Source organism: Colias croceus, chromosome 2 (assembly GCF_905220415.1).
Source record: "Colias croceus chromosome 2, ilColCroc2.1".
NCBI classification, from domain to species: domain Eukaryota; kingdom Metazoa; phylum Arthropoda; class Insecta; order Lepidoptera; family Pieridae; genus Colias; species Colias croceus.
The window spans coordinates 2,327,316-2,340,883 of NC_059538.1; the positions used below are offsets into that span (position 1 = coordinate 2,327,316).

At 35.5% G+C, this 13,568-nt stretch overlaps 1 protein-coding gene and 1 non-coding gene across 3 annotated transcripts in view; both read left to right on the plus strand.

Annotated features, from left to right (window-relative positions):
- The window catches only part of LOC123705317, a 76,362-nt gene that overhangs the window by 29,522 nt on the left and 33,272 nt on the right, over nucleotides 1-13,568 (plus strand). The window lies entirely within an intron of this gene.
- On the plus strand, nucleotides 3,447-3,596 carry LOC123705754. The gene has a single exon (XR_006753334.1). It is a non-coding gene; the product is annotated as a U12 minor spliceosomal RNA (small nuclear RNA).

Genomic DNA, 13,568 nt, shown 5'->3' on the forward strand with positions numbered 1-13,568 from the left:
AAATGTTACGTTGTAAGAGAATTCTGATATACGAGTTTATTAGTGTTTCATGGAATTTTGGTTAAAGCTGTGTTATATCGTTCGAATCATAAATCTGAAATTCATGCGACATATTGCAAATCTAAAATAAACTGAACATTGATTTTTCAATTTGTCTACGCATATTGTAACATCACCGCTCGAACGGTGAAGGAAAACATCGTGACGAAACCGACATGTCGAAGAATCAAAAGTTCGACGACATGTTTCATCCGCCAACCCGTGAGGTGGATTATGGCCTGTACCCTCATAGGAGCCCCGTGTCCCAGCTGAGGGAACGTATATGGGCTGATGATGCTGAGTTTGTTTATTCGAACGTGCTTAAATCACGGAAATTAATAGACCGCTTTACAAAAAATTATTTCACCATATCTTCGATTATACCCGAGTGATATATATGCACGGTATTATATAGTCTATACTCTATACATATAATATTGTATACTAGTTTTCCACCCACGGCTTCGCCCGCTTTGTCTATAACCTAATAAATTACATACTATAACCTCCCCTGAGAATCACTCTATATATATTAGAACAAACCGCATCAAAATCCGTTGCGTGAAGGTTTTAAAGATTTAAGCATACATTGAGATGGACACAACAACTTTGTTTTCTACTATGTACCTACCTAAGCGGACTACTGGTGTATGAAATTAATATCCTCTTCAGTAAGCTTAGATTTTCATATTACTAAAATGGATTGAGAATATACCAACAATATGTAACAAGGATCCGCCTCTATTTGTCTAGCATTGTATTTGAAACAAGACAACTATTGTCTAGCCAGAGGCTGCGGTTTACCTCACGTTCGAATGGGATACATCAAGGAGAATCGTATTGATATTAGAAATATTTAATATTAAACTTTATTACTTTGTGTTTAAAGTGCGTTTTCAAACTCATATTCGTTTGTGAAAATTGAAACTGAAATCTAGGTATGTGGAACGACAGAGCAATTTATTTCAGCTTTTTAATTTTAAAATCAAATTAAGATGCTCTAGAATGTTCTTCAAATAGAAGATTAAACTATATTTCAGTTTATCAAACAATAAGATCCAAAGAATAAAGTACGTCTACTAAAATAATAATTTGGAAATTTTCAGCAATAAAATTGATGATTTTTTGATATTCATTTGGCACCAATAGGTTCAAAGTATCTATCGATTACCAAACCGTCTCGAGAAAAGAATATTATCTCGAAAATTAAAGAAGTTCAAATCACAAAAGGTACCCCATTAACAACTGTTAGCATCATCTGACAGTTGATCTCAATTGATACCGACCTTCAACTTAAAGACGAGAATGACACATAAAGTTTAATTCGAGCTAACTTCAGCCTTTGGATTTACGTCATGTCGATTACGCCTACGATACATTTGGCCCTCATTATTTCTGAAATAATGACATTTACAACATCCTACGGGTGTAATAGATATGAAAGTTGTACGTGAACTTTCGTGACAGCCTGGAATGACGTAAAGTTGGGTCTATTCGAGTATCCGAGTGAGATAATAGTTTGGTGTTTTAAAACTTGGTGCAATTAATCTAGTGGCGGTGGTATCTAGTAGTGTCATGCTGCATGAGTGACCAAAAAAATCATGCATTTTTATTTTCGTGTCAGTTAACTGCATAAACAAGGCATAAACTAATTTCCGATAGCTTTGCTCTATGCACCTGTTTGCCATTAATTTTTACCCTCTATTTTATCCCTTCAGTTTTCGCAACCACAGGTAGCCAATGTCCGTTTGGCAAATTAAATGGCATTGAGTAGAGATAAAGTCTATATAGAATTATAGAGGTGTAAAAAGGATCAAAAACTAAATTCAACCATAAAAGGCAATGTCACTATAAAATAAACTCAGTTCTTTAGCAATAAAACTCAGTTCTAAAGCAGACCTATCACTTGAAGCCTAGATCAAAGCCAGCACGCTCGGTGGGGCTTAATTGCATGCGTTGAACTAAAATAAAAGGCGGGAAAGTCGCGCCAGACCACGCCATTTAATTATGACGTCATTACGCCGCAAACTTTTTTATTGCACGTGAGCGATCGGATAATTTTCCCAGCTGTATTTATTTATTTGAGTGGCATTTTTAAAAGCTCTATATTTATTTTGTTGCTGGTGCATTTTTTAATTTATCATTGCATTTGGTATTGACGTTGTTTATTATGTTGTAAATTGTTGAAATTCATTTCACATTTTACGAATTATAATTGGTATTTTTTAATTTTTTATATATTTTTTTTATTCAATGCAAATGTCAAGTTTGACAGTTGATGCTCGCAATTCGATTTGGATTAGGTATTTGTTTTGAATTCGCCTTCGAATTCCATTCTAGATTATTTACTCTGTATTCGATAAGGATTCGCACAGCGCGTTCAAAATTCAAAACAAAGCATTTAAGTGGGCGAAACGTGTATACTCTGTAATGTTTTGGCGGGAAACGAGAGATTTTAATTATATTGCTACATTGAACGTGAAGACATACATAATATGCGTTGGATTCCAGCGTGGCGGATGTTTACATTACTCAGCGTGGAACGCCTTAGTTATTTTAATTATTTCATTAATCTTTAACTTGCGCTGTAGTTTTTTGCACATGCGTATTTGCAACGAGCTTTCAACGGTTCATCTTTTATGCTGATATATGGGTTAGTTCAGGATACATCGCCCATTTTTGCAAGTGACTACTATCAAGCTAATAATCTTGAGATTGAACAAAAAAGAAAAATTCAGTTAGTAATAAATATTTGAGAACCATCAAATCAAAAATTTTTATCCTTGTTATCTCTGTTAGCTACCACAATCGAGAGTTTCGTACACGAAATTATTCGGTGTCTCATCAAAATAAAGCTACAAACGGAAAATCAGCTTGATAGTCTGTAGTCACTTGCAAAAATGGGCGATGTATCCTGAACTAGGTGGTTTTCTGAATGAATTTGGTGCGTTATAAATTATGAGATTAAAAATTTTCAGATATAAGTAGGTACCAATACCATGAAAATAATTGAATTGATACCTATTTAACAATTTATTTTATAGAGAATTATCAATTAATTTATTTTACTACATTTTGTAGATAAGATGTAAAAATGTGGAATATAATTTCAACGCAATCAACAACATTACGGTAAAATAACATAATAATATGTTGGAATAGAAAAAATAACTTAAAAAAAAAAATTAACCATAAGCTAAATGTCTGTTTATTACAAGCTCTAAGCATTATACTGTGATAGCGAATCTAACCAAAGATATGGAATCATATACCCTGCAAAAACATATAAAAAAAATATTCGAAATAGTGACACTTACTCCCACTAGATGGCGCCAAGCACATTCTAACTCGCGCTATAGAAATTTTTTGCAAATGTTATAAGTTAAATCGGGAATGTGCCGCACTTCGTGCCTCAATCTATTGAGTAAGGAAATTATTGGGCCTTGGTAACGCTCGGCTATGTCCTATGTGGGCGAAACTATTTTTGAGTGGGTCCAGGTCGTCCCTTTGAGTCACTCACCTACTTTGTGAGAGATTCGGGTGAAGCGATCTGCCCTTGCTAGTTGCTACTCGAATTATGTTATATATTATAATATGATATGTATTATGTAAGTACATAATATTTTATTACTGTAATGTTTGATCGGTGATTGTATTAATTCTTATAACAATTAGCCACTTTTGTTATGTTATTGTTACTTCTGCAATAACAAACATGTTAAAATAACGGTTGAGGAAAATAGGAAAAATAAGATGTCATTGAATTTGGTACTCTGATAATTTTAACTATGCGACAAATACACATTTTGCAGTCACTGTAAAAATCACCGTTACTGTAAAATTGTTAAATTTGATATTAATTATTATTAATCATTAGGTACTAATTACTATCTATAACTACTAATACGATGCAATCAAACCATAGATTTTTATATGACCTTCTTCCGAACCTACTCTTTAATTACAGTTTTAAAAGGAAAATTTTAAATAACGTTACCTATATCAAGTGAATTAATAACTGCTTATTAAGTTAGTCTATACATATTATATATTGATATTTATACCTTATAGATACGTATTCACTAAATACTTATGAGTTATAACTTGACATTGACAAGCAAACTCAATTGTCAACCCATAGCCCGAATAAAAAAAATCAATTTTATATACTCCAGGTAAGTCTGTAGTGAAGTGTAAGAAGTGATCTCAGACTTAGACCGGTAGAGACCTCTTCATTAGAAGTACATTGTTTCTCCAAGGCTATAGTAACACTGAAAACAGATTTTGATATGAATACGAAAGCAAGTGGATATTGCGTAGGTACTTGTAATTTACATAGGGCTTTTTCATAGAGCAACATTTATAATATTGTATCCGGACAATATTTGCCTTCTATCAAAACATAGAAGGATAAATATAATATAATAAATAATAATATTTACTTTGGCAAGGAAAGTCTTTTAGCCTGCGAGAGAAGAAGCGTTAAGTTTTTTGAGTATATATATGTACATGTAGGTATGTATAATGTCTTTGGCACGCCCTACAGCCCAAACCGCTGGAATAGTTATTTTGGTTTTCAGTATTATAATAATTCTTGTTAATATAGGTATTTAATTTCGTTTCGAACCGAACAAAGAACCTTCAGTTACGATGTTAATGGTTGCTAGGAAGTTAACCTATTCAGATATTTTTATATCGAGAAGTATGAGAAAAAATAGGTATCTACTTTCAATGTTGAATGAACAATGAAATATATTCTTTCAGAGAGTTTTTCACACAACTTAGAATATTATCTATACTATTAATAATTATTATAATATATAAAGCTACACTACCACTCACTCACTGACTGACTGACATCGGGTTTCTCGGAAACTACGGGGAAAGTTGGGGGGATTTCGACGTGGTCGTGTAGAGGTGCTTCCAGTGACCACCGGAAAAATATAGCGATCTCGATCATCTTCGAAAACCAAGTGGACCCCTGGAGGTGCGCAAAAACGGTGGTACCTGGAGGGGGGGTGTCTGAACAAAAAATGCTCGGAACTGGTGGCAATTACCAGGGGTGGTGGAAAAATGGGGATTTTCGCGAAAACAAGATGGCCGCCGTACTTTGCCAAAATCGCCGTTTATGAATCCTTACGTCTCAAATTTGGCACACGTGCTCTGTTCGAGCCGGCAAATCGATCGGTGCCCCATACGAGTGGCTCCGGGCCCCGGTTTCCAACTTTCATACAACGTAAAATCCAACGGCCCGCGGAAACGGTGCGAGTTGGGTGGGGGGTCCCGGAACTAAAAATGATCACCACCCTGGGACGCTACCAGGGAGCCGTAGTGGGACGCTCGAATTTGGAATTTTTCCATTTTTGGCGCAAACATAAAAACGTAAATTTAGCCGAGGTGGTGCAATGGAGAAATACACCAATGACGCATTCGTACTCGCCCAGCTCCCAGGATATCCAGAAAAATCCGAAATCTTAAACTTTCTAACAGCCCGCGGAGACGGTCAACGGCCCGCGCAAACGGTAGCAGCTGCATCTGGGGTGCTCGAACTAAACTTGGAGTAGACCTCGAGCAATTACCACAGATAGTGAAAAAAATTCAAAATGGCGGAAAAAATGGCCGCCGCCATACAAATTCTAAAACGGCCATCGCTGGTCCGATTGCGCTGAAACTTGGCACAGGGGCTTAAATCGAGCCGCACATTAAGATGGCATACTCATAATCGAGTTTCCACCGCTGGTTTCCGAGTTTCATACAATACAAAATTCGACGGCTCTCCGAAACGGCGCGAGATAGGTGGGGGGTGTAGAACTAAAAAATGATCAAGAAGATGGGGTGCTACCAGGGCAATCGAGAAATTTCAAATTGGACGCAATTTTTTTTCAAAAAATGGCCAATTTTTCAAAGCAAGATGGTGGCGCCGGTTCCGTCACGATCGGTCTCAAAATTGACTTCTGTGCTCTGATTGGTCAGATTTACAAAACTGCATACTCAGAATTTCTCTCCGACCCCCGGTTTCCATTTTCCATACATCACGAAATTCAACGGCTCTCTGAACTGGTGGCACTTAGGTTGGGGTCACCAAGGTAAAAAATGTTTAAAAACTTGGTCCGCTTCCAGGCACATAAAAATTTTTGCTAAAAAGCGAATTTTTTTTTTTCGAAAATTTTGTATGGAAATTTCCATAGTAGGAAGGGTAATTGAATAGCATCGGCAAAAGACGGCACCGCGGGCTGCTTGCTGCCCGCGCACCGCGCAACTTCGAGGGTTGACAGCCTCCCGGAGTAGAAAATATTTATTAACTTTTGAACTACCGCACGAGCCAAGCGAGCGAGTCACGGCAGCGGCCAGCGTAAATATTCAAATAGGTAGCGAGGAGCGAAGCGACGAGCGTGTTAGGTTAACTTTTGAACTACTTACCGCACGAGCCAAGCGAGCGAAGCGAGCGAGTCGCATCAACGGCCGGCCTAAATATTCAAATAGGTAGCGAGGAGCGAAGCGACGAGCGTGTTAGGTTAACTTATGAACTACCTACCGCACGAGCCAAGCGAGCGAAGCGAGCGAGTTGCGGCAGCGGCCGGCCTAAATATTCAAATAGGTAGCGAGGAGCGAAGCGACGAGCGTGTTAGGTTAACTCTTGAACAGTTTATTATGAAAAGTCACTGCCCGCTATCGATAGACGTTTCAAAAATTTTACCAATATTTGAATAAGTAATTTATAAGCAGTTTAAGTAGCGAGGAGCGAAGCGACGAGCGTGTAAGGTTAACTTTTGAACTACCACACGAGCCATGCGAGCGAAGCGAGCGAGTCACGGCAGCGGCCGGCCCAAATATTCAAATAGGTAGCGAGGAGCGAAGCGACGAGCATGTTAGGTTAACTTTTGAACTACCTATCGCACGAGCCAAGCGAGCGAAGCGAGCGAGACGCGGCAGCGGCCGGCCTATATATTCAAATAGGTAGCGAGGAGCGAAGCGACGAGCGTGTTAGGTTAACTCTTGAACAGTTTATTATGAAAAGTCACTACCCGCTATCGATAAGACGTTTCAAAAATTTAACAATATTTGAATAAGTAATTTATAAGCAGTTTCGACTAACTGTAGAATCGCTGTTAGCAGATGTTACAAATGGAAAGGAAATTCGAATGCATTTTCAAATGACTGAAGATTTCTGCCCTGGGATGAGCCGCGAGCTGCTTGCAGCTCGCGCACCACGCACCCTCGAAGGTGGACAGCCCCCCGGAATAGAAAATATTTGAATGGGGAATTTATAAGCATTACCGACTGACTGTAGAATCGCTGTTAGGAGATGTAACAAATGGATAGGAAATTCGAATGCATTTTCAAATGACTGAAGATTTCTGCCCTGGGATGAGCCGCGAGCTGCTTGCAGCTCGCGCACCACGCACCCTCGAAGGTGGACAGCCCCCCGGAATAGAAAATATTTGAATGGGGAATTTATAAGCATTACCGACTGACTGTAGAAATCGCTGTTAGGTGATGTAACAAATGGAAAGGAAATTCGAATGCATTTTCAAATGACTGAAGATTTCTGCCCTGGGATGAGCCGCGAGCTGCTTGCAGCTCGCGCACCACGCACCCTCGAAGGTGGACAGCCCCCCGGAATAGAAAATATTTGAATGGGGAATTTATAAGCATTACCGACTGACTGTAGAATCGCTGTTAGCAGATGTAACAAATGGACAGAAAATCCGAATATATTTTCAAATGACTGCCCTATTGCTTCAACCCAGGGGCAAAAGGGGCTCGCGGGCTGCTTGCAGCCCGCGCACAACGCACCAGCTAGTTAATATTATAAAGCTGAAGAGTTTGTTTGTTTGAACGCGTTAATCTCAGGAACGATTGGTCTGATTTGAAAAATTCTTTCGGTGTTAGATGGCCCATTTATCGAGGAAGGCTATTATATATCATCACGCTAAGACCAACAGGAGTGGAGCAACGAGGGTGAAGCCGCGGAGCACCAGCTAGTGATAGAATATTTATATTTTAGAGTAAATTGACATCTATTTGAACTAAGTCCTAGAGCTCATATAAAAATAAATAAATAAGGAAGGATCGCTAGATAATTGTAAATTCCTAGGGAGTCCTGTGATCTTATTGCATTATTCTTTAATAAAATGCCTGGAGCGCACCGCAATCGAGTTAGGCAGCAATCTCCTGCAAGTCAGCCGACTCATTTCATTATGGCGTATTCTTTAATTTCAATATTGCAAGGAAGTTTGTAAGTATTTTTTATGTAATTATAGGGTTATACACGCATTAGGTATAATACTGTTTGGATATTTGAGTAAAATCTTGTACATACATACATATATCAAATACTCGTGTCACACTGTTTGAAGTTAAACTCCTCTGAAGTTGCATATTTGGTAGAAAATCAGACTACATTTTTTTATACACCTAAACCTAAGTGATAAGAAAAAGGCATTTTAGTATACTTTTTTATGTAATTGTTTGTAAGTTTTTCTATGTGTAGAATTAATTAATATTCGACAGACAGGCGTGTTATGTAGGTTTTAATGTCCTTTTCCCATGGTAGAGGTAACGTTATGTATTTTAAATAAGACTTTTATGAATGATGAATAATATTAAATAAATTTTTTGAAAAAAAACAAAAACCGACTTCAAGACTATACCTATATTATGTACAAATTTAAACTAAAAAGTAGAATCACATTCAAATTCGATGGTATTACACAATTTTGTTACAGAGATCCCATACCCCTACCATTCATCATCAGCTCAGCAACATCAGATGGTGACCATTAGATGCAAAAATCTACATATTATATTAAGATAATTTCTGATAAAAAGTGTATATGCCTACAAAATTTGAGGGATTCCCTCGATTTTCCCAGGATCCCATCATCAGATCCTGACCTGGTGACAATGGGACCACCTCTGACGTATGACCTACCAAATAAAAAAAGAATTTTTCAAATCGGTTATCGGTTTATAATTGCCGGAGTAATCGCGTAACAAATATACAAAAAAAATACAGTCGAATTGATAACCTCCTCCTTTTTTTTTGAAGTCGGTTAAAAATACTCCTATTTATCACTTGGTACTTTACCTATAAATACATACTCAGAGCAATGTAAACTTTATGTCATTGGTAACAAATGTTCTTTTTACAGAAACGCGTTTCGATAAATCATTCATGATATCTCAATTTTTTGTCATACGCGATTTGCGATTGGTTGCCAATATATTTGGCATGAATTATTATGAATAATGTATCAATATTTTATGAGTCATTGTGATAAGTTGTGTAACATGTGTGTAACTATTATAAATCTATCTTTATGTACTCAAAGTATATTGTCAAGTATGTCTCTACAGGGTTACTTGTAAAACACCAGCAACCTCGCAGGACAAGATAGCTAACATCATAATATGTAACAACATTTTGTTCTACGACTTTTGGCATAACGCAATAAATTATTTTTAAATGATTTTTTAAACTTTTATTGTACTCTCTTAACATTTGTAAGTCTTTGTTCTATTCATTATTGGATGGACGACGCGACGCCCCCTTCCCCCTCTCGTTCGCTTCTTGTTTATATGTAATTTTTGTGAGGCGTAGAGTTTATAATATTCAAACGGAAAATTAAATGTATATTTATTTTTGTATGAAAATAAAATCTAACAAATTATCAAAAGTCGTAGAACAAATGTTGTTGCTTATGATGTTAGCTATCTTGTTGTCCTGCGAGGTTGCCGGTGTTTTACAAGTAACCCTGTATATAGTCTATAGATCACCTTATGTCATTTTATAATAATTTATTCTACTTTCGATATTAGTTGTAGTAATAGTATAGTAGTAACCAGCGATATTAATAAAAAAGAGCGTGTGTCCCGAGCACACGTGTTAGAAGTGAAACTTCTTTGACAAATTCAAAAATACCAAAATCGTCGCCTTACTCCATGGCGTGACGGTATTGCCATGACGCGAGCTTGACATTTTACTCTCAATTCGCCTAAAGAAGTTTCACTTCAAAAATAAATTGCTAAGCTAGTAGCCATTTTATGTAGCTAATAGCCATTTTATGTAGGTAAACACAAACCTCACGGAGCCAGAGACCTTTCCAACGAATGCAAATCCGTGGAAATCGGTTCGTGCGTTCTGGAGTTAGCAATTAGCATCAGGAATTCAGGAAGGAAAACCCGACTTATTTTTCTATAGTAGATACAAAATAGATACCTACCTATGACTCTTTCTCAAAGTATAAACTATAGTTATAATTTAAAAGCTATAATGAATGTTAGATTAATTAATAGCCTGCCTGAATAGATGTCCTTAATTGCAAAGTTTCTGTACAAATTGCTCGCTATTTGTAACTTTGTCATAAACTGTAAAATGTTGAAATAAAACAAAATAAACTCAAAGTTGCTAATGAAACTGATAGCAGGGCAATTTGTTAAGTTGGAAATATTTCAAATTACAATAAGGGTAAAAAGAAAAGTATACTTACGCTTTTTAATGAATTAAGCATTGTAGAAACTGCGCCATCTTTTTCTTATCCCTACCACGCGTGATTCGACGTACCTATTTCTGTAAAGTTGCAAATTAGTAAATTATTTTTTGAAAAAATAAGGTCTTAAAGAAGTTTTACTTCTTACGTGTGTACACTAGTACACGCACACATTTTTTATTTTAGCGGCATTTTCATATAATAAACTTTTAAAGTGAAGAATAGATAATATGTTTTGTGATGTAAGAATTTGCTTTCCTTACGAATTACGATTACGATTTTTCTTAGAATGATTAATCAATAATCACAATTTAATACACCTGTTGAATATTTCATTTAGAACTAGCGGTCCGCCCCGGCTTCGCCCGTGGTACATGTTTACGTTTTCTCTACATAAGATCCATCCTCGTACTTCAAGAAATATAATAAAAAAAGAATTATCAAAATCGGTTCAGTCGTTTTCAAGTTATGCGCTTACCAACACATTTTGCAATTCATTTTTAGGTATATATAAGATTTTATCTCAGTAGGTTTGTTTACCATTTCTACAGAACTTAAAAAAAATAGATATTTAAACCGATTAAAATCAGCGTTTAAAATCAATTTATAAATTCAATATAAACGCTAAAATAATTGAACGTTCAAGCATGAAACGTGAAAAAACAGAACATGCACGTATCGTCAACATAGTTGCAGACGTAAAAAAGAGGTTTTATATAAAACGAATTACACAGTCTGTCGGTTAACAGGATTAGAGGGTTGGCTCAAAATAATCGATAAAAATGATTAAACTCCAACACAAATAAGCATACCGTAAAGTATCTTTAATAGTGTTTTTGCTATAAATCTTCGTTCGAAAAGAAACGGTTGTGAAACAAAAACAGTTGCCAGTTTTAATTTTGGCGCCAAAATGTTTTATGATAATTAGGTATGTCTTTTCATGGATGGAATGGAGAGTTATGATTGTTTAAACTTTTAAGCTTAAATTATTATAATTTATAATCTGCTCTTGGAAGTCGGAACACAAAAAAATTTTGGTTAGTTTTGTGGAGATAACCTAAAAGTTTGCTTGATCAATTAATATTACAAAACACAAGCTATGTTGAAAGTCGTCGTTGTTTTTGCGCATAGTACACATAAATAATTATTGAAAAACCAATGTTTAACGTTTATGAGATCAACATAAGCCAAAAAAAAATAATTTGTTCTAAACATGTTTGTGTTCAAATATCAATAATGCATTACTTAAATTAAGTCTGAGTGAAATACATTAAAGTTTCTTGCCGTTTTAAACGAAGTGCAATTATTATTAGCTACAAAGTACATTAAGTGCATTACCTATTTCCTAGGAATTGCAGTAAGAGGATTTTGCTAAAACACTTTATACAGATGTTTACATAAGGATAGAGTCCTGGTTGCCTTTACTTATATACAAGTCCTATGCATATATATTTTCCGGTAAATAATGGTTAAAGATATGAGATGTGAGAAAAATATATACAAAAAAACCTCCTAGAAATAGGATGTGTATCTTGTTAAAATTTGAGTTCAATCGATGCTTCTTAAAATTTTTAAAGAATACACAATTTAAACATTTTCAATGTGTAGAATTTAAAAAAAAAATACACAAATTAAACATTTTCAATGTGTAGAATATATTATGTTTTAATTATTGATACTTACGTGTATAAAGTATGACATAATATAAGTATTTGTAATTATCAGTTCTAAAGTCAAAGCTTTAAAAAATACACAAAGATCATGACACGACGAATATGTGTTTAGTGTTTACTTTTAAGATAGGATAGTCTAAGTTTTTGTTGGCAATAAAGCTTTTTTTCTTTTTCTTTTCTTCTTTTTCAAATACCAAACGACTGAAACCGCGGGCTTCAACTAGGTAGTTATAACGCTATTTACTTATTACTTACTCCTACTTTACTTACTTCGATAAAATATACATTCTACATAGTATTTCCACGGTGCGTCGTAAATATAGACGGGGAATGATTTATGCGACATCAGAAACTATTTTTTCTGGCAAAGTGGTATCATTTTGCGGTTGACGTCAATAACCGTAATGAGCCATCGATGACACAGATAAAAAATGATAAAAATATATTAGATCGGGAGCACTCAATCTGATAGTTGTGATTAATTTTTATACTGAAGGGTTTAGTACATGCTTATATAATATATTAATAAAAAATAAAAAAAAATCGTTTGGCTGCAATTTATTTATTAATAACTAGCGGTCCGCCCCGGCTTCGCCCGTGGTACATATTCACGTTTTCTCTACATAAGGACCATCCTCGTACTTCAAGGAATATAATAAAAAAAGAATTAAAGAAATCGGTTCAGCTGTTCTAGAGTAATCTAGAGTTATGCGCTTACCAACACATTTCGGGATTCATTTTTATATTATAAGAAGATTACCTACTATCTAGTTGCTAGCCCCGGATTCGCACGTTTTTATAGGCCATCATATAGGCAGAACGTTGTTCGGCAGACGTGTGGATGGCCTATGGGCTATGACAAAGGATATAAAATTGTTACTCGGTAAAGATGTAGCTAATAGTAAGAATGTCTAAAATCAGTTGAGTAACTGTGTTAAATGTTAACAAGCAAAGAAATATATTTTCTCGTTATAATATAAATTAAGTTAAGTTATAGTCTCGTCTTCTTATAATAAAAGTTTAGATATAGTTATAATAAGTGTTATAATCTCGTCAAAAAACGAACTTATATATTCCACAATATTTGTTTTCAAATACAGTTCATCTACAACAAAATACCATGTAAACGGAGCATGAACTTTTCACCAAACGTTTAAACGCTCCTTATAAAGAACAGAAGAAACAAAAGCGCTTATAAATATTAAAGCAAGCCAATAAATACTTTATGCAGCTATCATTAGCCCCCTCGCAGACAATGCGCTATGAAACAATTGTCTGCGCTACGATTCGTCGGAACCTAGCACTTGGAACAATGCTCTCTCTCGATTTTAAGGACTAAGCTTGTGACCATCATTTTTTTAAA